Consider the following 23,182-nt stretch of genomic DNA (forward strand, 5'->3'; position numbering starts at 1 on the left):
ACCATGCCCCTCATCAGTATGTACTCACTGGGAATGGATTTGGGGGTAGTAACTGGTGCTTCTTTCATTTTCTGCTGCTTTACTATTTGTGCATTGATTGAGCCTCACTGATAACGCAGTTCTAGCTTTCTTTCTATTATGCACTAAGAAACACCAGTTAACTGTAGATTAATATCTTAACACTTTACAGATAATTCTTGTTTGACGCTACAACCCAAAGAACTTTTTATATTACAATTAGACATTTGAGGCTCGTGGACTATTAAGTGACTTGCTTGAAATGACATGGCTGGAAGCTGGTGCAGCTGGGTCTGAAACTTGATCTCAGTCAGATCATAAACTCCTTGACTGCAGGGAGTGTGGATCTTAGTTAGTGTTTTAGCCCAGCATCTGCACAGATAGCGACACGTAGTTGGCGTCCTCTGTGTGTTGAGTAGATGCTGAGGCTCTGCTCCATCCCATACAGCTTCACACCTGCAGTGCTACTGTGAGATTGCTTAAGCAAGAGATTCTGGACTTTTCCTGTGTATGCAGTGCTCACAGAGCCCATGGGGCATCAGCTACCTTCATGGATGAGAAAATCCTCAAAAAAATTTTTTTAAAAAACATTGTGCTGTCTTGCATCTGACCTGTGTGTAGCTTCTGACAGAGGACCTGGATCCACTCTCAGTCATGTGCTCCTGCTGGTGCCTGTGCTTCTGGTCCTGTGTGCTGCTGATGGCAGAACACCTGTGCCTGCTCCTTGAGCTGTGCTGTCTACTCCCTGTTCAACAAGTTAAGTGGTCAGAATTAACTGTAAATGAAATTATTCAAAATAATACCATAATTTATCATGTTCAGTGGCACATGAATAAAATAGTCCTAGATAGTATATATTTAGAAGATACAGGAAAGAGATAGAACAGATTTAAAGCCTTTAAAGCAAAAATGCTCGAAGATGATCATCAACTCTTCTGTATGCCTAAAATATTAGTGCTTTCTTTATTTAAAAAAATGGGCTTTCAAAACTCAAGCCAATATTTTATATTCATATAAAATATTAAAAACTCAGTATACCTATTATATGTTTATGTGTAATTATATGTAAAATATAAAACGGGCTAAAAATACAATTTACTTTAAAATTTATTGCTTTTCCTCATTGAAGAGAATCATTTGCTTAAAATAAGAGTTTAACCAGGGTAAGTAAGCTATTCCAATATAGAGAATTGCCTTTTGTGCTTGGAAGATGCATGGTATTGTGGATTTTTCTTTCTGTTTCCTCCAGACAATATATACACCAAAGTTACCTGAAGTGTGTGTTAAAGTACAGAGCCCTAGCCCCAGATAACTACATCAGAACCTTTGAAGATAATGCTGATCCTTTGGCATTTAACATGTTCCCTGTTGCTTGTGATGACCTCTAAGTTTAGAGGCCTCCCGGCTGGTAGATAGAAGCCCACAGTCAGCTTTCTAAACATTAGAGTTAAATTCTTTTTCCAGCATTTAAGGATGTTAGATTTAGGAAAATTTTTTTAGGAAAACTCTATAAACTTTGGTGTTTGTGTCTGGAAACAGGAATGATAATCACTATAGCTACCTCTAAGAGGTGTGAGAATTTGGTGAATAATGTGTAAAATAATTAGTACAACACCCAGTGTAGCAGGTGCTCAAAGACTACTCATGGTGGGGTCATTGGAGTGGTGCTGCTAGAATTCTATCTATATTCTTCTGGTATTTGGTTTTAACACCGTTACATGGGTTTTAGCTCAGAAAGCATCTCTAGAGTATGAGTTTTATATTCAGCCGTGGACGTAATTCGGTGTGACCCTTGGACCATGTCAGGTGTATTCCCATTTTTGTGTATATTCATAAAAACACAACAGGTATCTTCAGTAAAAATGCTGTGAAAGATCTAGCAGTTAGAATATTTTCTATCATGTGGATTTGATTGTCGGCACTTTTCTCTGCATGCTTCTTTCTTCAGGTATTTATATCTATCTCTAAGTATGGGTTTCTTTCTTACACTTGGCTTCTAACTCCATTCTTGCTTGGTTCTCAATTGTTAACTGGTCATGATCTATAACTGTAGTATATTATTTGGGTCCAATGTTTACATAACTAGCAGAACATTTAACATTGTTCTTTAAAAAACTTCCAACAAACAATAACAGAACTTTATATGCCTTTGAGGAATATTTTTATTAGCACAATGACTCTCCAGTAAAGGAAGAAAAAAGTTCCTGTCCCCTGTTTTTTCTGTCTCTTTTAGTTGCTGGCTCAGAGTGTTTTATTGTTTGATGGAATAGATAAAATTCTCCTGATGTTTCCTACTTGCTCTAAATTTGGGTTACACCTACAGTATTCTTTTTGGCTTTATTGTTTCCTAAGCCATCCATTTAAACACAGTCCGAAAGTTTAAATGAAACACTGTTACTGTGCCTAAGAATAACATGTGTAATGGAGCAGCAGTACATTAGACTTCATTATCATCTGGATAACCAGGCAAAAACCAGGACTCCCACAAATCATTCAGTAAATTATAGTGACCATTATGTTTTGCCGCTACCTTGATAAGTGATAGTTACTTCCACTAGTCTGTAAATGGAGTGATGAGAAGAATTTGACTTCTGAAATTTAATGGGCCTTTCTTTCCAAAACCTTGATCTTTGGGGCAATTTCAGGAACCTTGATGCCAGGGACAGTCAGAAGGAGAAGTCAAAAGAAAATCTAGTGCCCATTACCGAACAGAGCTAAATGATCTGCTACCTTATCCTGTTGCATCTGTAATAGAGTAAGCAGCTTTTAGAGTTTTATATAGAGACCTTTATGAAGTTGAGAGTGTTTGTAGCCCTTTCTAGAGGGAATGACTTGATGCTTTTGTTTCATTTCTTTATACTTTACCACAAAATCTTTATATTTGCTTCATTATAGAAATTTATTGGATATGAGATATAGTATCAAAATCACTGAGTTGAATCTAAAAAGAATTTTTTTCCTCTTTTGGTATTGAAGATTAAACCAGGCCCTTTGCGCTGAGCTACATTCTCAGCTCTTTAATTTTTTTCTTTTTTAATTTTTCTTTTTCTTTTTTAATTTATTTTAAAAATAAAAGAAGGAACACATATTAACAAACAGACATCCATTTACAAAATAGCATAAGAACAATACAAGCAATACTGAATTACAAAGTGGTAGGAAATTAACAATTGTTGTTGTATTATTACATGTTGATATCTTCAAAATGGTTTCTCAGGAAAACAAGTATGACATGCAAGATTGATCAAATAATTAATCATTAACTGTTCCTTTCAGTAAAGCGATAGAAGTCAGTAGTAAACTATGTTTGTCATCCTGTATATACATATATACGTAATTTCCCCTTCTTTCTTTTCTCTTTTCCCTCATTAATTTTTATTTTGATATAGAGTCTTGCTAAGTTGCTCAGGTTGGCCTGGAATTTGAGATCTGCCTGTCTCAGTATTCCAGAGTGCTGGGATTATAGGTGTACGCCACCACATTCTGCCTAAATTAATTTCAATACAGAACTTCATATACCTGTTTTATAACATTAAAATAGATGATATTTGCCATTGGAATTAGTCTTTCATGCTTTATGATACTGTGCTTACATTCTTGATTTTCCTGTCTAAAATCCCTATTTACCTTAACTCATAATATCTTCTCAAGTTCCAACTCAGAAATCTCATGTCTATTTCATATGCCCTCTGCTCCAAGAAGTCATCTTGCTTTCCAAAGTCAAAATGAATAAATTGATTTTTCACATTTTAATTTGTAAGGAAACATTTTTGAATAGACTTCCATTGCATTTATTTCATTAGCTTTAAAAGGTAGATCCACTAGAGCCTATGAAATTATTGTTATGCAGATATTTTAAGCTACAAAACATGACAAGTTCGTGTAGTTGAAGCTAATATATATTTTAACAATAGCTGCAGAAACTTTTGAAGATAACCTGTTGTCTGAGTTACTTAAAACATGCCTTTGAGTTGGGTTTATATATCTTCATATTAGAGAACTAGAGTGTTTTATAGAAGGGAATGTGTTCAGTCAGAAAGGCTTGTTGGAGTGAATTCAGTTGGATTTGTTTAAAATACCATTAGTCTTTATAAAACATTTAATAATTGGTGATCGAGAAATGATTCCTGTTCTGTGGGCCACATCATTTTTAAGTCAGTGTATTTTAGTCTGTTGTGTACTTTGTTATAAATCCATTTCCAAAGCTATTTCAATATTTTAATATTTTTAGATAATCAGAGTTAAACTTGTCTTCAGACGATTGGTCCTTCTATTTTAGTTTTACACTGGGTTACTTTTGTGGAAAGATCTTCTTTACTTTGTCTGTACTTGCCTTATTTTGCTTTGTTTAGTGCAAAAGTAAGATTCTTTTATCTTCTGCTTTTCTACTTTCTCTCTCTCCTTTTTATTTTTTTAACCAACCTAACTCTGGCTTGAAGGTCTGTCGGTGTGTTCTCTACCCTGGGGAAAATGCTCTCTGGGTTTGTTTGTTCAATCATGGAAAAAAATCCTTTCTTTCTTTTGAAGTTAAATTCTGTGCTTGCTAAAGGTCCAGTTAAATCACAAGAGATAAAAGTTATACTGACAACCTTGGATGTTTCCTGCCCTTTTGCCAGAAATAGCAAACTAGATACTCATCTTGAACAAAAATATGTACATGTTCCTCTTCACTAAATATGTCTTGAATTTGGTCATTCTTAGAGGAGAATTCAGCTCACCATGTGGAATCTGGAAGAGGGGTAAGGCTGTCAGTGGGACTGGAAGGAAAAGGGTTTGATTGGCAGGAATGGAGAAGATTTGACCTTTGCTTTATTAACAGACTCTTTCCTATAGTTCAACTTCCTCAAGATATGCTTCTACTTTTTCTCCTAACTGGAAGAAATTTTACTGGAGAGGAGGACAGCTTGGAATTAGAATTCTTAATTGCCAAATATATTAAAATATTATGTAGCATCATGTATAAAAATGCTTTTTTTTTTTTTTTTTTTTGGTATTTTTGAGACAAGGTCTTACTGTGCAGTTCAGGCTGGCCTTGAACTCATTTTGAAGCCCAGGCTGGCCTCGAACTCTCAAGGATCTTCCTGCCTCAGCCTCCTGAGTGCTGGCATTACAGGTGTGTGCCACCATGCCTGGCCTAAAATGCTTTTGTTTATATGAATTCCTTTTGTTCTTTTATCAGCAGTGTTGCAATACCATACCTTAAATGCCGTAAAAAAAATCCTTTGGCTTTTTTTTTTTTTTTTTGGTAGTATTTGGGTTTGAACCTAGGGCTTTTACACTGAGCTACATCCCCAGCCCTCTTTTGCAGTTTAAAAATGTTAAAGACATGGTCTTGCTAAATCACCAAGTTGCCCAGGATGGGCTAAAACTTGTGGTGCTCCTGCCTGTCCTCCCAGACGACTAGGGTTGCAGGCGTGAGCCGCTGTGCCTGTCTCTTTGTCTTTCTTGCAGTAGCTCTTTTGCAAGCTTTTTGGACATGTTATGGACGGTTTTGGTTTTTAGACTGACACATTGAGCTGACTGGACCATGAAACACCATAGTTTATACAGTTAAAATTGATTGTTTTATTAATACATTGATTTATTTTCTGACATTCTCTGGCAGGTACTGAGTGTGGGGAAGAAGTATCTTTCTGTGGAAGGAGGCTTTTGATACCACTATACAATAGTATGTATATGTTTGTGCTACCTTAATGAATAAAAAGCAAAGTTTTGAGCTTGTACTGTTAACTCAGGAGTAGCAACCAGTGTGTTCCCTGCATACTGCCTTGGGTGGTTCCTTGCACATGGCACATCCATAGTTGTTTTCTGTTGCGGGTGAATGAATGGTTGAGTTGCTGAATGAAGTGTCTGCTGTTTATTTAGTACCATTTGAAGAGCTTCAAAGAATGTAGAAGAATATATAATAATATAAAACAGGGCCCTTGAGATATATTAGAAGTAAATGCAAAGTTAAGTGCATATAATAGAGAATGATTATTGCTGAATTCTAAAGTACTTTAATAAGGTGATTTTTAATGAAAGAGCTGATAGTTGAAGGGGCCAGCAGCACTGGCAATGTCAGCTGCTAATTACTGAGTGACTATTTTGCGCCATTTATTCTGCTGAATGTTTTGCATGTGTCATCTCAGTGAAACTTCACGGCACATCTGTGATTGTTACCATCCCTCTTATTCCTCCATGATGTAATCAAGCCTCAGTGTCTTGCTCAAGGTCACCTGGCTGCTAAGTGGCAGAGCTAATGTATGAGAACTGTTAGCTCTTTTACTTTTTGCTTCTGAATGATTTTATTCGTTTTCTAGAACTGTCTGGGTCAAGCTTGATCCCTTTTGTCGTTTCATACCAGAGATTTTCTGGATAATTGGATACCCAGTAGAAGACTTGAACTCTTCCTCAAGTGTAATATGATGCAAATGTTGCTCTCCAGTGGACGTGGGCTGTACCCCCTGGTGTCAGTTCCTCAGTGGAAGAGGAGTGGAGAGACTGTAAGACTGGGGTCCCTAGCCTCCAGGCTTTGGACCTGTAAGCAGTTATTAAAAACAAAGGGAAATACTCAGCATGGTTGCCCTGTCCTACTTCTGACTTGGAGAGCAATGTACTTGATGGATCTGTGCTGCTTCTAGAGCGTTACCTCTGAGGCTTTTTAGAAACACCAGTTATTTCAGATTGGTCCCCAGAAATTCTAAGTCAGTATAGTTGGGATGGCGCTCAGAAAATCTTTTGTTTACTTACCTAATACTTTTCTGTCTTGCTTTTTCTCTTCATCTGAATCATTTTTAAGCATAAAAGCTGATTCAGTAACAATAACTGCATTCAAAGTGTTGTGCAAGAGACCTCCAAAACCTTTTCATCATGCAAAATGGACTCTGTATCCATTGAAAAACTTCTTATACCTTGGTAGCCACAATTCTATTTTTGAATATTTTGGATACATTAAAGAGTGGGATCAAAGTGTGATAAATAAACATCACTTAGCATAACGTCCTCAGGTTCATCCCAGTTGTGGAATGTGGGAGAATTTCTTTCCTTTTTAAGGCAGAGTGATACTCATCAGTGTGTATACTATCCGTTCATACTTTGATGGATATTTGTGTTGCTTCTTTCTCTTGACTTTTGTAAAGTATTGGTGCTGTGAAATGTTTGTGTAAATATTCTTTCCCTTCTCCCCTCTGCTGCACTTTTATCATCTCTGAAGACCATTTAGCATTGTATATTAGCTCAATTGGACAGGCATTTGTTTCTTATTTAGACATAAAGTAATGGTATATTTTACAGTTTATGGGAACTCATTTCTGGTGAAGTAGGGTTGGCTATTTCTGTGAAGAAAAATGACTGTAGAAAGCATTCATTTAGGGATACCTCTTACTATTTTCAGACTGTAAATGTTTTAATTTAACTCAAGGACAGAGAAACTATTTGGTGTTATTAATCAGTACATTTGAATCATTACTCTGAGTGATTATGCTTCATTTATTTTGCGTCAGAATATTTTCCACACAATAATAGAGACTAAAAGTCTATCATTAATTACAGTTGAGCAGCTCACACATATGTGGGAATATATTTCCATGTTGCTACAATGAGGGAAATTTAGTGTAACAACCTTTAACAAAAAGTTGAAGTTGAAAAGTGGAAATTTGTTAATACCTTAACAAAATAAGTAGTATTAAATTTATGGTCATTTATAATTACACCCTGCAAAAGTTACAAGTAATGCTCAAAAAAGTTTGGAAAAATAATTCCACTAGGCTGTGTCTTCCATTTCTAGATGAGAAGGATTTTTAATAATTTTAATACTTTTGTATTAAAGTGCCATTCTTTAGAGAAAAGTGCAACTTGTTTGAAATGCGGTCAGTTTATTTGCAGAGCTGCCTGGAGATGGAACTTTTGAAAGGAAAGAGTCATTACTGTAAAATGATTACATTTCTGTGCATGGAAGTTTACATTTATAGCTTTTCCATAAAAATGGACCTTTCCTGATAAGAACCAGTGTGCAAGTCTGCTCTTTCAGTCCAGAACTCCCATGTCCCTTAGTAACTGTTCCTTCTAGTTTTTTATCCTTGCTGATTGGGCCTGTGGTCAGAAAACCCGCAAAACAAACAAACAAAACCATCATTAGTTATTGCAGTTATTAGAAAAACACACTTACATTTTCCTTGGTCTAAAGGAAGCCAGCCATTCAGACATAAGATTTTAATAATTTCTGAAAGAGAAATAGGTCTCTCTTTCTCACACAGATGAAAAATATACAAGAAAAACTTTAAGCAGTTAAAAGCTATAAGAAAAAGTGTGTGGAAAACAAAATTTTGGAGCTTCATGGAGAAAGTAATGATCTACGAGAACTTGTCGCTTCTCTTCTGTCGTAAAGCCAAAAGAACTTCAACTCTGTTTTTATAAAACACCAAACAATTTTCAAGTGATTTCTCACACATTGCTTCAGCTTATTCTCACAATAAACTTGTGATTTATAGTTTTTATAAATTTGTCCAAGGATGCTTACCACACAACTAGTGGGGTCAGAACTTGCATGTACAACTTCTGGCTCTTAGGCCCATTGTATTCACAACACATCAAACCTCGTGTTTCACTAACTTAATCACCTTGCGGCCCCTGTCTCTGGTTATAATACCGTTAACTATAATGTTTTAGTGTTAATTTTTATAATTTCAGCTTTTGGCTACAGGTTATGATTTTTAAAAGGTGCTGAAACCCATATTCTTTCAGTAAAGCATGTACTCTGAGAAAAATAGGAAAAGAAAAAAGGAGGTTTAACATTAAAAAGTGATGTATAGTAATATTTTCTGAACTGCTCCCAGTCCATGTACAATGTTTTGGTTTGAACATAGTCTCTCCAAAATTCAGGTATTGAAACTTAACGGCCCCATGTGGTGCTGTTAAGAGGTGGGGCCTTTAAGGGCTGTTTAGGTCTCAAGGTCCTCCCCATGCGAATGGGACCAAGGGCCTTACTACTGTGGCTTCAGATCAATCACTTTCCTCCTGCTTCCCTCCATGTAAGACTTGGTGTTTTCCCCTTCGGAAGATGCAGCATCAAGGGACCAATTTAGAAGTAGACAGCAGCTCTTGCCAAGTTACGGGACCTGCCAGTGCTTGTGTCTTGGATTTCTATTCCCAAAAACAGTAAGGAATTCCGTTTTTATCCTTTATAAATTACGCACTCTTGGGCATTTTGTTATAGCAGCACAAAGATGTAAGACACTTAATGTTCATTTTAAATATAGTCAGGAAAATAAATCTACTTTAAAAAATATAACAACTTTGAGATATAATTCATGTACCAAAAACAGTTCACCTATGAAGTTACATTTCAGTGGTTTTTAGGCTAGTCATAGAGTTGTAACCATCATCACTGTTCATTTTAGAGTACAAAACCATGTATGTCGTAGTATACAGGAACATCTGGCTTGTTTTGTTTTTGTTGATAAAAAAATAGTTACTTTAAAAAAGTGTAGGTAGCTAAGCAAAATAATCTCCAAATTAGTGTCAGAATGGTGTTTGAAAACTTTTGATTATGTTATAATCATTTTCCTGACATTCAGAGACACTTTCTGCCAGCGTGCTGAACTGGGAGACTGTAAAAAGTTTTTTAAAAAATTGTATCCTTGTCTTACTGTTTCTCCACTGTTTTCTGGTGAGTTGTGGTCAGAAAGAAGCTACTTTTTTAAACAATTGAATTTCCTATACTGCAGTAGGAACCATAAACATACACACTATTACTAAATGTACATTAGGGTTCAGTTTTAGTTACCAGGTTCAGAATAGATTTTGGAGGGGCTGGGAATTTAGCTCAGCGGCACTGTGCCTGCCTGGCAAGCCTGAGGTCGTGAGTTTGATTCCCGGTACTGGAAAAAAGAAAAAAAAAAAAATAGATCATGGACAGAAAACGGTATGTGAGGTTTTCTTTAAAGCTAGCATCATTTGTTGAGCAGTGGTTGTCAATATTTGGTGCATATTGGAATCACATGAGTATTAAAAATATTAATACTTTCACCTTCCCGGGAAATTGTAATTAAATGATAATAATTTGATTTGGCATGTGAGTCATTTGCTAGTGGCTCACAAATTTAAGTTTGGTACATGACTCCAACTGCGTGACAGTGTTGAGAGCCATTGTTTTAATTCTTGTTGAAATTTTAGAAACCGTGAGCCTGCAGCTTAATTTTTTAAAAGCTGGTTTGTCTTTTGTCATGTTGTCTGAACGTTCAAGAAGGGAGATTGATGGAGTCAAAGACAGATTAGAAGATGGGCACGGAGCCCTGACTAAATCACTGACCGGCTTCTCTGAACCTTGTTTGCCGTGTTGCTCACTTTGCATTCTCAGGACTTCCGTAAATGCCTGTTCTGTGGAAGTTGCTTACTGCCCTCCTTCTCATTTTTCCTTCCTTCCACATTTATTAAATACCCACTGTCTGTTCCGGCACTGTTTTGTATCGTAAGGATATAAATATAGTTTGGAGTCCTTCTTATATTTGAGTTGGCAAAAGATACGTAGTAAATATTTGTTGAATCGAGTGGCATCACAGCTGAGCCCTCTTGGCATACTGCTGTGCTGTGCGCCTCCAGTTTTTTGTAGAGATTGTGCTTTTTTGATGTCCAGGAACATACCAAGCCTTGTCTGTCACTTCCTCACTTGTCTCTTTTCCCTTTTATATTCAGGACACACTGGCTTTTCCCAGGATGAGGCCATCAGGATGAGTTGGTGAAGACTAGTAACTTTACTCTTAGATTCTCCTTGCATCATGAGCCCACCAAACACAGGTTTTTGGGTAGGACTGGAGTCAGGTCACGTTAGATGACAGAGGAAAGGGACACTGACAGGTGGGCTTTAAGTCAGAGAAGTCTGTCCCAGAACTTCTGCAGCCTGACCTGCAGGCCTCATCTCCCAGCATTCTGTCAGGCCCCTGTGGGGACAGTTGGGGAGGTCGCTTGCTGTGATCCTGTCCCAGCTTTCCAGTGCTCACTGGGTGGGATCCTCTCTCCTGTGTCTTCCCAACAGCTGCTTAGATATTTTAAAGTTACTTATAGAAAAAAAAGGCGTGCTTTGAAGCAGTAAAATGCACATACACCCACCTACTTAAGAGCGAGAAAAGAGTAGCACAAGGGCGGATGTTTTGCTTTGCTTTTTAAAGTGATTCTTTTATGTCGTTATTTCTAGCTTTTTCTCAACCTCTCAGCATATAGAAAACACCTTCCAAATTCTGTCCTAGTAATGAATGTTGCTGTGGTGCTTCCTTTGGAAGTGAAGCGAGGGAAGAAAGGAAGATCTGGAAGCAAGGGGTTTTCTTCTGTTTCAGGCGTCGGTGCCGCTGTTGGCATGATTACATTCATGTATGGGACAGTAAATAATGTTAACTGGAGACGTGGCATGCCCCGTGTTTTTAGGAAAATATTTTTAGAAGTAAATTCTGCTTTTCTTCTGTACGTGATGCCGTAGGAGTTCAGTCATGGAAGCTCTTTCCATCCATTGCATCTCCTTCTCAGTTCTTGCACTTAGTTTGGCTGTTTGACGTGGTGGTTCTGTTTTGCACATAATTTATTCTGTGGGTGTGTGTAGATTGGTGTGCGCCTTGTAAGAGATTTTGTTTGTTGAGGACCTTTAAGTATGCCAAAGGAGCCTCTGTGCGGCCACCACTAGAGCACAGCTTCGCGATTTCAGTGTCCTTAAGCCAGCAGCTGGTGCAGCTGAATTCAAAGGAGCAGCACAGCCATTGCCTGTTTTCTTTAAAAACAGCCTGCACAAAGCGTTTCCTTAGGCAGTGTGGAGCAGGATTTGGAACTTCCTATTCCTCAAAAAAGGCTCAGAGACATTTAAGGAAGTACAAAGGTCAACATGATTGCTTTTGATTCCTCTTCCCTTTCCCTAGTCTCGGGCAACTGACTCCAAAAATTTTGTATTTAAGAAAAAAACAAAACAAATAGTTCAGTACTGTAGATGATTGTGTCACTACTTTTTATAATCTTCTGTAATGTCTAAGATTGTGGCAACACAAATGCTGGCTAATTTAAGCACAAAGTTTCAAAAATTATAACAACATTGTAGTGATAATGTGCTACTTCTAACATGTTTAGTGTCTTATAGATAAATAAAAGGGAAAAAACTTTGGTATAAGTTTGCATTTTCTACTATAAAGACCTCAGACACAGTAAAGCTTTAGGGGTTGGCAAAATTTAATCATACGCACACACACACAATTTTTTAATCAAAAATTGGAATTTTATGATAATCTCATTTTGGCTAAGAAACATAACACTCCAAGCTTAGGTTAAATGAATATGGAGTCAGAATCCCATAGTTTAGAGGATAAAAGAACATTTTCCTCTCCCTCTAAAGTCATCAGTTCTCCAAAATCAAGCAGCTAATAATGGTGTCCAGGTCTTTCTCTTACAATAAAAATTACTTTCTAAAAAATTAAAACCCAATAATGGAGAGAAAAAAAATACAGTTTTACTTCTTTATAATCAAGTATTTTTATAACCTTTTTTTTTTTTTTTTTGGTACCTGTAATCACATTCAGGACCTTGCACCTGCCAGGCAGGTGCTGTGCCACTGAGGCAAATCCCCAGCCCCACTTATAATCATCCTTTCATGAATTTTTCTTTTCAGTGATCATATATTTTATACCAGACACCATGATGAGTTCTAAAGGCACAAAAGAAGTACATGCTAATACGCCCACACTTAAGTAGTACCATGAAGTATAATTTGGGGGTGAAATCAAGTACACATCTGTGTTCATGTGTTTTGTTTCCAGGTACATTTGTATTTATTGAATTTGTTTTAGAAAGGGAGTGAGGGGGTTCATAAGTCCGAATGCGCCCTCTGCCTTCTGTATTCTATGATCTAAGTTTCTATTCTACTTGTTCGGAGGAAAAGGAAAATTTGGATGTTGCTTATTAGAGTCCATTGTGTTTTATGCTCGTCTCTTAGTACGTAGCGAATCGTTCATTCTTTCCCGTCAGCATTGATGTAAAATCTTAAAAAAATATCACCATACAGGATCAGATCCACAGACAGTTTTGAAGTTTTGTCTCTTCTAGCAACATGATAGGTTTCCCATTTGACATCATCCACTCATATTTTAATTTTTAAAAAACTGTTCTGTGTCTTTGTTGAATTTGCCCTTTTAATTTGCCATCGTTTAAAAAATTTTAATTAATTTATTCTTTGGGCACAGGGCCTTGCATGTGCCCGACAAGCACTATACTGCTGAACTACATCTGCACATCTTGTTTTTGTCTTTTGAGAGAGGGTCTCACTATGTACTGCAGGCTGGCCCTTAACTTACTGTGTAGCCCAGGGGTGGCCTCTAACTTGAGACAGTTCTCCTGCCTCAGCTTCCCAAGTGCTGAGATTACAGGCATGCACCAGCGTTTCAAGTCCCAGATCTTTTTATGTTTTTATTTTGAGACAGAGTCTTGTTAAATTTCCCTGACTGGCCTTGCATTTACTACCCTCCTGCCTTAGCATCCTGACTAGTTAAGATTATGGATCTGCCACCACACTTGGTTCATCCATTCATTTAAAAAAGTTTCATCAACTATATGAAAACTTCAGTCATGTGGATTAGGGAATTATCTTATGTAGCTCTACTGCCTACCATATAAAGTAGTGTCTGATACAGTTTATTTATAGTTCTTTCAGGTTTTGATGAGATACTGCTGGGTACACTGACGCTAGAATGAGATGAGATGGACCAGTTGCGTTGGGAAGTCTGTGACTTCTAGGAGTCTGTAGATTGTTTAGCTCATACTTTTAGACTAAAGCACATTATTTTATATGGCATCCCATTGTTATGGTCATTAATGGTCTTTAACACTATTTAGGAAGGTGTAGTGGTTAACAGTGTGATAAGCATTACAGCTCTGTAAAGGTAATGTAGCCTTTATTTTCATTTCCATTTGGTAGCGCTCATGTTTTGTTAATGCATTTGTGCTTTAAGTGTGCATTGAGAGGTATCTTGTTTTAATTTCTCATAATGACTATTAGGCCCATTTCCTAAGTTTATTAATAACTTGCTCCCTATGACTCTGGAACCTTGAGCAGATGTTTCTAGCCCTTGAAGTATCTTTTGCTTATCTTCCAGGGAAATAGTGTCAACCCACCCTCAGCGCCTCAGAAGGTCTCCCAATTCCTCTGCCTGAACAAGGCCGTTCTCACGCTCTGGGATTAATCTTGTGAATCTCCAGCTCAGAAACTTCCTCAGTCTCTTTCTGGGCCAGGTTGAGGACTGTTTCTCTCCTTTGTTCTAACTCCACCGTGGCTGAGTGCTTTTGGGCAAGGCTGTTGCTGACACCCGTCCTCTTGATGTACTTCCTTGCTGGCCTTCCCGAGGGTAGTGCTCTTCGCAGCTCTCCTTCCACGGGTTTTCCTCTCTGCTCGCTCCTCCTCTCTCAGGGGAAAACCTCTGAAGTTATATCATTTTAAAAAGTCTTCCTTTACTGTGTTTGATCCTTGAGGAAAGAGTCTCATTCTCTTTTGCTCTCACTTGGAGAAGAGGTTGATAAAGGAGCTCATTTCCACTTCCTCATCTTCCATTCCCTCTCCGGCTCCTGCGCGTGAGTGTGTGCACCTGCTGTGCGGCTCACACTTGCCTCCGAACTGCTACGTGCAGTGGTTTCCTGAGTTGGCGTATTTGCCCTTGCTTTTGCGTTTGACATGGTCACTTGCTTGCCTTTTCGGTTTCCTTCTCTGGTCTCATATCCTTCCTTTGTTACTGCTCCGGCTGCTGCTGCTTCTGTCCTTCGCTTCCTCTTTCCTCTCTTCCAGGACAACTTATTTCTCACAGTTTTCAAGCCTGGAAGTCTGAGCTCGGAATGCCTGCACCGTTAGATCTGAGTGAGGCTCCACTTGTGGGTTGCAGAGGGCTGACTTTTTCTTGTACCCTCCCATGGCAGAAACAGTGCAAGGGAGTTCTCTGGCATCTCCTCCCCTGTCCCTGCCACCCGTCCTCCCTTCTTCCCACTCTCCCTCCCTTCCTTCTACTCTTTCCCTCCCTCCCTCCCTCCTTCCTCTCTTCCTCCCTTCCTTTTGTAGTGCTTTGTGCATGCTGGGCATGTGCTCTACCACTGAGTGACATCCACAGCCCTGAATCTCTGTCATAAGGAAACTAATCCCATTCATGACACTAATCTCTACTCATACTACCTAATCACCTCCCAACTGCCTCACTTCCTGCCTCACTTCAACCATCACATTAAAGTTTAGGCTGTCAGCATAGGAATTTGTGGGACACACATACATTTAGTGTATAACACAGCAGAAAGACTACAATCTTTATCTTCAGTGTCTTATGATTTGCTGAAGTAAAATTTGGAGTTTCACCTGGTGTGGTGGTACAGGTCCAAAATCCCAGCACTTGGGAGGCTGAGTCAGGAAGATTACCATGAGTTTGAGGCCAGCCTGGGCTACATAGTGAGTTCAAGGCCAGCCTAAACTAGATAGTGAGAACCTCTGTCAAAAAACAAAAGCAGGGGCTGGGGATATAGCTCAGTGGCATAAGCACCTGCCTGGCAAGCGCAAGGTTGGGAGTTCGATCCTGGTACCGCAAAAAAACAAAAAAAAAACAAAAACAGAAAAACAAAACAAAAGTTTAGAGTTTAAAAAATAGAGCCCTAAAAGTGGACACTGGTGGGCTTAAGTGTCTGTAATAGTAACTGTATCCATCTTCCTGTAGGAGCTCTTGTTTTGAAACCTATTATTATTCCTGTCTGTAACTTCTTAGTCTTGAGTACTGATACTTCCTTTCCTTCTTGCCTCTAACATTGTATTTGGAAGACTTTCAGCTTTTTCTCACCTTTCTATGTTTACTTCCATAAGTTGCCCGTTTATTTCAGTATCTTGACATTCTGCCCACACAGAAATACCTTCTTTACCTTTCTTAAGTGCTAAATGTAGATAGTCAACTTTCAGTTAAATATTTCCTTCTTGATATAACACGTAGCATTTCAACTTCATCATGTTTCCAGCTGGGTTGTTTATCTGTTCTTTCAGAACGTCTTCATTTCCTATTTTCTGCATTAGTCTATGACCACCAGGTGCTTAATTCTTCAACCTGAGTATCACTCTTAAGTCATTAATATTCCTTACCCTTTTTATCTCTCATCAGTCACCAAGTCATGGGGATTTTACCTTTAATGTCATTCCTTTATTATTCTATTTTTTTATTAGACCATTCGATAATCTGGTAATTGGATGCTCCCTGTATAACCTCCACTTGTTTAAACTGTTGGAAAGGTTCCTATAACATGATTTTGCCATTCTTTTGTTTAAAATATGATGATTCCTCATAATTGATGGTCCTAAAATGCAAATAACTTTGTCTGTGTGGTCTGGCTTCTGTTCTATCTTTGCACTGTCTCCACTGTGGGAATTTTTAGTACCTAGGACTTCATGGCTTTCCTTAGTGGTGACCTGTCTTCGTGCTCTGATAGAGCATGCCTTGCTACCTGGTTCACATCACCTGAACTCTCTTTTCAGAGTTTAAAGTATCACCACCATCAACTCATCCTGTCTTTTGATAGACCAAGTTGTATTTTTATGCTTACTAGAATACATTTCTTAGAGTGATTAGTGTGATGTACAGCTATTACTTGTTAGGATGTCCATCTTCCCTATTGGGCTTGACCTCTTGGAGCTCTTATCCTAAGCTCTTATTCTGTTTTTGCATCCACAGTTCTTAATAAAGTATCTGGTGCTTAGTAGGCATCCCAGTGAATACCCTGGAGCTTCCTGACAGAACAAATAAGAATCACATGTCCAAAACTGGTGACAGTAGAGGAGCCCAAAACTGAGAATACATGTTGAAAGTATTTTATTCAAACATGAGACTTCAGTTTTCTTAGGCAGATGTTGGATGGGGGGGCCCCAAACTTTTGGTATAGACCCACAAATGTATTGTCTTTCTATAGGCAAATTACTCATTATGGATTGTCTGTTATCTCTTATTTGTTTCTTTAAAGTAAAAACTTGTGGAAGCATTTTTGATTTATTTTTCCTATTGTTGCATAGTTATGATGCCCTTTATTCCGTAGCAATTTAAAAATACTTTTACAGTTGACCACTTGACATTTTCAAGGTGTTCAACTTTTCACAGAAAAGATACTATATTGCTTTACATACTCCTATTTTACTTCTTTAAGTACTTTCTCATTTCATTAAATCATATTTCAGTATGGTATTTTTTATTACAGAATGAAGTGTAGGATAAAAGCTACTCTGATTGAAAATAATAGCTCAGCCACAGGGAACAGAGGTTTTTCCTTTGCTCAGAGGAGCTGACTAGTTGGGAATGTTCCAGGTGCAACAGTCAGTATGATTTACAAAGAGAATAGAGACCATTGGTTAATCTGGACAGTTGGTTAAGTGGAAGTTGTTTAAAAGAATCCTACCATATTTGTCAGACTGATACTGAAAGGACATTTATCTCTGTTACTTGGCATTTTGGTAGCTAGAAGAGCTTAGTGCAAACTTGTTTACTTCCCTGGGCATTTCCGCCCTTACATCATTTATAAAAATGTTAAATAAGTTCACTTTGAGTACTTGTCTCCTGGAAATCTTCACGTGTACACATCCAGTTCTCATTTGTTTACTGCTTTGACCATGCTGAAGTGTAATTTTTAAAAGTAGTCTTGAGTTTTCGTTTACTACTGAGTTTTCTGTTATTGTGACAAAAATATTGGAGACACTCAACTTATAAGAAAGAAAGGTGTATTTTGCGTCATAGTTTCAGGTTGTGGTTTCTTGTTCCCATCGCTTTGTGGCTGTAGGGAGGCAGCACATCATGAGGAGGGAGTGCCTGGCAGATGAGCCAGTTCATTGCATGGCAACCAGGAAGTGAAAGAGAAAAGAGGGCTCTAGGTTCCTGCAGGTCCCTTTGAAGGGTGTCCCCTCAGTGATCTACTTCCTTTTCCTATACTCCACCTTCTGAAGGTCCCCAACCTCTAAGTGGTGTTGTAGGCTGGTGAGCAAGCCTTTACCTCATTGCCTTTGGGGACATTCCATCCAAACTCTACCATGCAGTAATTTTTAAAATTAGTCTACCTCTGTTGATGGCCATTAAGTAGAGTACTCAGCCATATTATGCCATGAATTCTTGGTTGTTCTTCCTTCAGTGTGTTTTCTTCAATACTAGAAAGTGTTCATTTTGCAAATTCAGTGCTTAGGTACCTTGTTAACAACTACAGCCTTCTGTATAGTGGCCTGGTTGTAATTTACATTTTGCATTTGCCTCACATTCAGTTTAACCCTGGTAATGCCAATCAGGCGTTTGATTTTGTTATATCTAGTTTAGGATGAGGTTTCAGTTCTTTCTTAAGTTGTCTAGGTTAGAATTAGGTTTAGATTCTTCCTAAAGAATGTGTTTGATGTATGTTTCTTTAACCTGTTTCAAAAGATAAGCTGGTATTTGTGAAATGTTAATACTTCTCTTAATAACTACCAAGGAAAATGTTGTTCAGTTTTATACACACATTTCTTTTTCATCTTACGTACAAGCTTTGCAGAAAATCCTTTATTTTTAAAGGGTTTATCTTAATAAGCAACATTTTTTATTGTCTTTGGGGTACTTTGCAAGGTTACTCAAATTCTTTCTTGGCAGGCTTGATTATTAGTTCGTACTTGACCTGCTAAACTTTGCAGATTTCCTTGTATTTCTTGATAGAAAGATTTTCATTCCAATTTTTGAAAAGCAGTTAGTTATTTATGTTCCTGCCTGCACTGACCTCTAAATCTTTGCCCAGGGTCTGATCTTTTTGATCCTTAGCAGGCATTTATTTTAGGCTATGGATAAGGTCTGTAAAATAGTCTTCAAAGTACTAATGGTTTATTTGCTTAAAGCTGCACTTTTCCCTTTTGAGGAATAATGTCCCCTCTTAAGAGTTGATTGGTGACTTTTATACCAATCTTTCAAGGCCAGAGTGATAGTGCCATCCATCTGGGGAGGACTCCTCCAGTAACTACTTTTTTTTTTAATAAAATAAATGATGGAACACAGATGTGTCCACTTGACATATTACATCATCACTACTACTCATGGTGTTTTCTTTTCAGATATTCATTAAAACTAGAAAATTTTACAAAAGGATCATAAAAGTAACACCTCACAGTTTCAATAAAGAAGACATTTCAATATAATATAATGTGTATATCAACTGGGAGTAGCTGTGTTTAATACTAAGAGAAATTATTTAGGGCTAAAGAAAAGTTGGCTAGACTAATAGAGTAAGTACTTTAAGAATGCAGATGTTCAAAATAATTGCCTTCTGATTCAGTAGACTTTTTGAGACTGACATACTATAGTCTGAAACTATAGTCATTCAGTTCTGTATTTCTTCATCCTATTTGCATCTTTTCAGTATTGCCTGCAGGTCCCAGGCCTTGCTGAACACCCACAACAGCTCCCATTTTCTGTTTATGCACATTCTTGGGCCTGCAGGACCTCAGCCCCTTTCCAGGTCTGCTCTAATCCCTTTAAGTCTAAGTCCCTAGGGGGCATGGTAGGTTCTCATGAATCGTGGAATCAGTGTTACGTTGAAGCATCTCTGCATTTCTTTCTTCTGCGTGCTCATAGCCTTTTCTTCATAAAATCCATAGAGGTCCTAATCGTTGCTCATTCTAACCCCTGTGGGAATCCTGATGCTGCATGTCTTGAGAGATTGTTCAGCACGCTCTGTATTGTCAGCCTGTGGCCGGAGGGGAGAGTATCCCTCTAGGTCACTTTGTAGCCAGAGTCGCAAACCACTTGTGCACTCTTTCCCCATATCTCTCCTGAATTATGGACTCAGAAACTGGGATTTTATCCTAGAGCAAGGACATAGAATACTATTCTCTGTCCCTAGTTTTTGTGTATATCACTCTCCAATTGTATGGGAAACAGTACAACACAACATTCATAGCCACATTCTTGATTAAGAAATAAAAAATTTTTATGCCACTAGAGTCGTAGAGGCCAACCAAATTTGCACATGGTCATTGGTCTCATTCCTTTCAAATCCTTGGGAAGTCTTAGATATAAATAAAGGCACAGATAAATTAGCTCACAGTGTGTTTTAATTTTGGAGTACTGTAGTTGGGGGTGGCTGGTTCACCTTTGAAATTTCTCAGTATAAAAATATATATTGTTTTAGTGTGTATGTATATATTTCAGTATGAATTTGCATATAAATTAGATTCAGTGTCTGCTTGTGGGTGGATGAATCAGACCTACTAATCGGTGAAGTGTATGTACGAATCAGGTAGTATATGCATACATGTATTTGTGTATGAATCAGAGTAGTAGAGTATGTGTGTGAATCAGATGGAGAACAGTAGGGTGTGTTTGAATTAGGGGGATAGGTGTAGTTATGTCTATACACGCACATTTCAATATGAATAAACATATTGTATGCGTATGTGCATCAGACTCAGAGTAGTATAATGGGAAAATACAGGCTAAAACTTAATGATGAGTCTAACGTGCTTTATTTATTTACTTTTATTTTATTCCAATATAATTTTATATCTTTGTTAATTTTTATATCCGATGGTTAGTGTAGTTATCATTACAAACTACTCAGCCTACTCCAGTAATTGTGAACCTTTTAGAGACCAAGTGCCCAAACTGCAACCCCAAGCCCACTTATTTATCACAAAATGCCAACACTACAATTAAAACCAAATAGTAAGGTTTTAGTTTAAAAAGACAAGTCACACATTAACATCTTTTGTCAGTGCGATAGTGCATGTGCCATAGGTTTGTTACCACTAGATCACTGTAGGAATTATTTTATCTGCAATAATATTTATAATTAACCTTTCAGCATTCACACTCTACATGTGTCTATGTTTATTACCTTTTGCAAGAGAAAGACCTGATAACTTAATTTCATGGTATTTCTGTGAGTTCTGACCAAACTGTTCTTACTTATTATAAGTTTAAGGGAATAGAACAGTTCCTTAGATATACCATGAATACTACAATTTCTAAATAATATTAGCATAAGTAAAATAAATTACAGCAGGTCATGTCTCTTCTTGCAAAGGCTGTATAGCTATGTAATGTTTAACTAAAATTTAAAATTTGGCTGGGCATGGTGACACATGTCTGTTATCCTAGCACTCTGGAAGGCTGAGGGAGGAGGTTGCAAATTCAGGCCCAGCCTGGGCAACTTAATGATTTAGCAAGACCCTCTCTCAAAATAAAAAATGGCTGAGATGAAGCTCAGAGCTAAGGTCCTGGATTCAATCCCTAGTATACTCTCTCCTGCCCAAATAAAAGACAAAATGAAATTCTTAAAGAATATCTTAAAGTCACCTTCATCTTTCTGGACAATACATACATCATACCTGGCATGTGCAATATATTCAGCAACTGTTTCTGGAATGACTAAATCATGGTATGGCAAAACATTTGAAAATTCACTGTAGTATATGTAGTCATGTGTTTCCTAAAAAGTTCCTGGTGGAAAGAAGCCTTCCCATCATGATTGCAAGTTGTCAATACTTAGATGTCTTTTGTAACTGACACTGATCGTAAGAGGAACTGAGGGGGCTTTGAAAGAATGCTCATGATTTGGTCTCTTTTGGAACAGCGATTGCACTCCTTTTAGAGGAACTATCTTAAACCAGTGAACCAAATTATTTCATTAGCTCTATGTCCATAGAGTCATATGGGAGCTTTTGCTCTGGGCATAAATCTTGTGTCCATAGGGCACTGAGGCAGTTAATCTATATGCTCTCTTTTGGAATCTAAGTGCAATGCAGACAGCACTGAGTTATGATAGTGGAACATCAGCAGTCTGATTTTTCCCACAGAATGTTCTCTTACTGGTATATGATAGTTACAAAGGGAATGAAAAAGTAAGGGAAAACTACCAACAGTATAATAAAATTTGGTAATCTAATAAAGGAAAGCACGTTTGATTGCATGAATGTCTTATATGTTTTAAAAAATTTTAAATTTGTCTATGCATTAATTTTGAAGCTTGCTGTGATGACAAAAGAAAAGCCTTTTAAAGGTTCTTTGTCATTTTATGCTGATTAATAATGGTAATTTTTACTTTGATACTTCATGTTGACCTTTTTAGTTGAGGTCATGGAATAAAAATGAGAAATAAGGTTTAAAAACTTTTGTCTGATTATCAGCTATCACTGATCTTCTTAAGGAAGTCATTTGGCTCTAAGATGAACAAAATACAAATGTGTTGCAGGGTTAGCTTACCTAGCAGTTTTGATGTCCTTGAAGTTGCACTGAAATTATTATACTGACTGGATGGTGGTGGTTAGCTTTAGGTGACTTCTTTTGGTTCAGACATTTTTGAGGCATTCAGAGACATTTGCATTACATGTGTGTTGCATTGAACTTCAGAAAGGAGGTTTTTTTTCCCAGTCATACCAAAACTAAGTATTCATATTAGGGACTGGTGGGGAAAGAAGAAAATGCCTTCCATGCAGGAGCAGACTGCATTAGCATTCTGCCAGCTGGCCTATTTGTGAGAACTAGTGAAGTCATCACGCCCGAGCTATTTTAATACCCTGACACGGTGCAGCAAGGCAGCTGGAGGTGCCGCACAGCAGAACCTCTGAAAGGCAGGTTTTCAGAAGCAGAAAGCATCACCATTTCACACTGGCTGGGCCTGAGGCCTCCGGGAAGCAAGGGGGGCTTGTGCAGTGGCCTCGCAGCAGGAGGAGGGTGACAGATCTCTGCTTCTGTCGGGAGACCGACCATCCAATGGGATAGATCCTGCTGGTCAAGGGCAGTCCTGATGGGAGAAGCTGGAGACAAAACCTTTTGTTTATAGAGTTTTCCCTCCCCCATCCCTTTTAACTCACAAAAGGTACTCTGCTGACGCAGTCCTAACAGGTTGAGCTGCAGAAAGGAAGCGGGACATCCACTGCTTAGAGTTCACCAGCATATGGGAAACAGCGGACCATCCTAGACAGTAAATTACTTCAGAAGAACCCCGAAGTGGGAGGAAAACTTGGCAAATTGTGTTTTGAATGCTCTTGAAAATGATCTATCACTTGTAAAAAGAATTATGTTTTGATCTGAAATACTTTTTAATTTTCTGAACTCTGCCTTGTGAGTTGTGTATCTACAAGTCCTTCACAAAAGCATCAGTAAACATTTGATGATGGAATCATCTACTGGATGCTGTTTTAACCAGTGGT

The 23,182-nt window shown here is 37.9% G+C and overlaps 1 protein-coding gene across 4 annotated transcripts in view; it reads left to right on the forward strand.

Annotated features, from left to right (window-relative positions):
- The window catches only part of Klf12 (Kruppel-like factor 12), a 411,890-nt gene that overhangs the window by 54,870 nt on the left and 333,838 nt on the right, over positions 1–23,182 (forward strand). Inside the window, exon 1 of one of the 4 annotated variants that reach the window (XM_013516595.1) lies at positions 5,624–5,686. The exons of the other annotated variants lie outside the window; for them this stretch is intronic. The gene's annotated coding sequence lies outside the window, so the exon portion shown is untranslated. Of the gene's footprint in view, positions 1–5,623; positions 5,687–23,182 lie in introns of those variants that run through there. 4 annotated transcript variants of the gene reach the window in all.

This window comes from Chinchilla lanigera, unplaced genomic scaffold, assembly GCF_000276665.1.
Source record: "Chinchilla lanigera isolate Chin_1 unplaced genomic scaffold, ChiLan1.0 scaffold00003, whole genome shotgun sequence".
Lineage (NCBI taxonomy): Eukaryota > Metazoa > Chordata > Mammalia > Rodentia > Chinchillidae > Chinchilla > Chinchilla lanigera.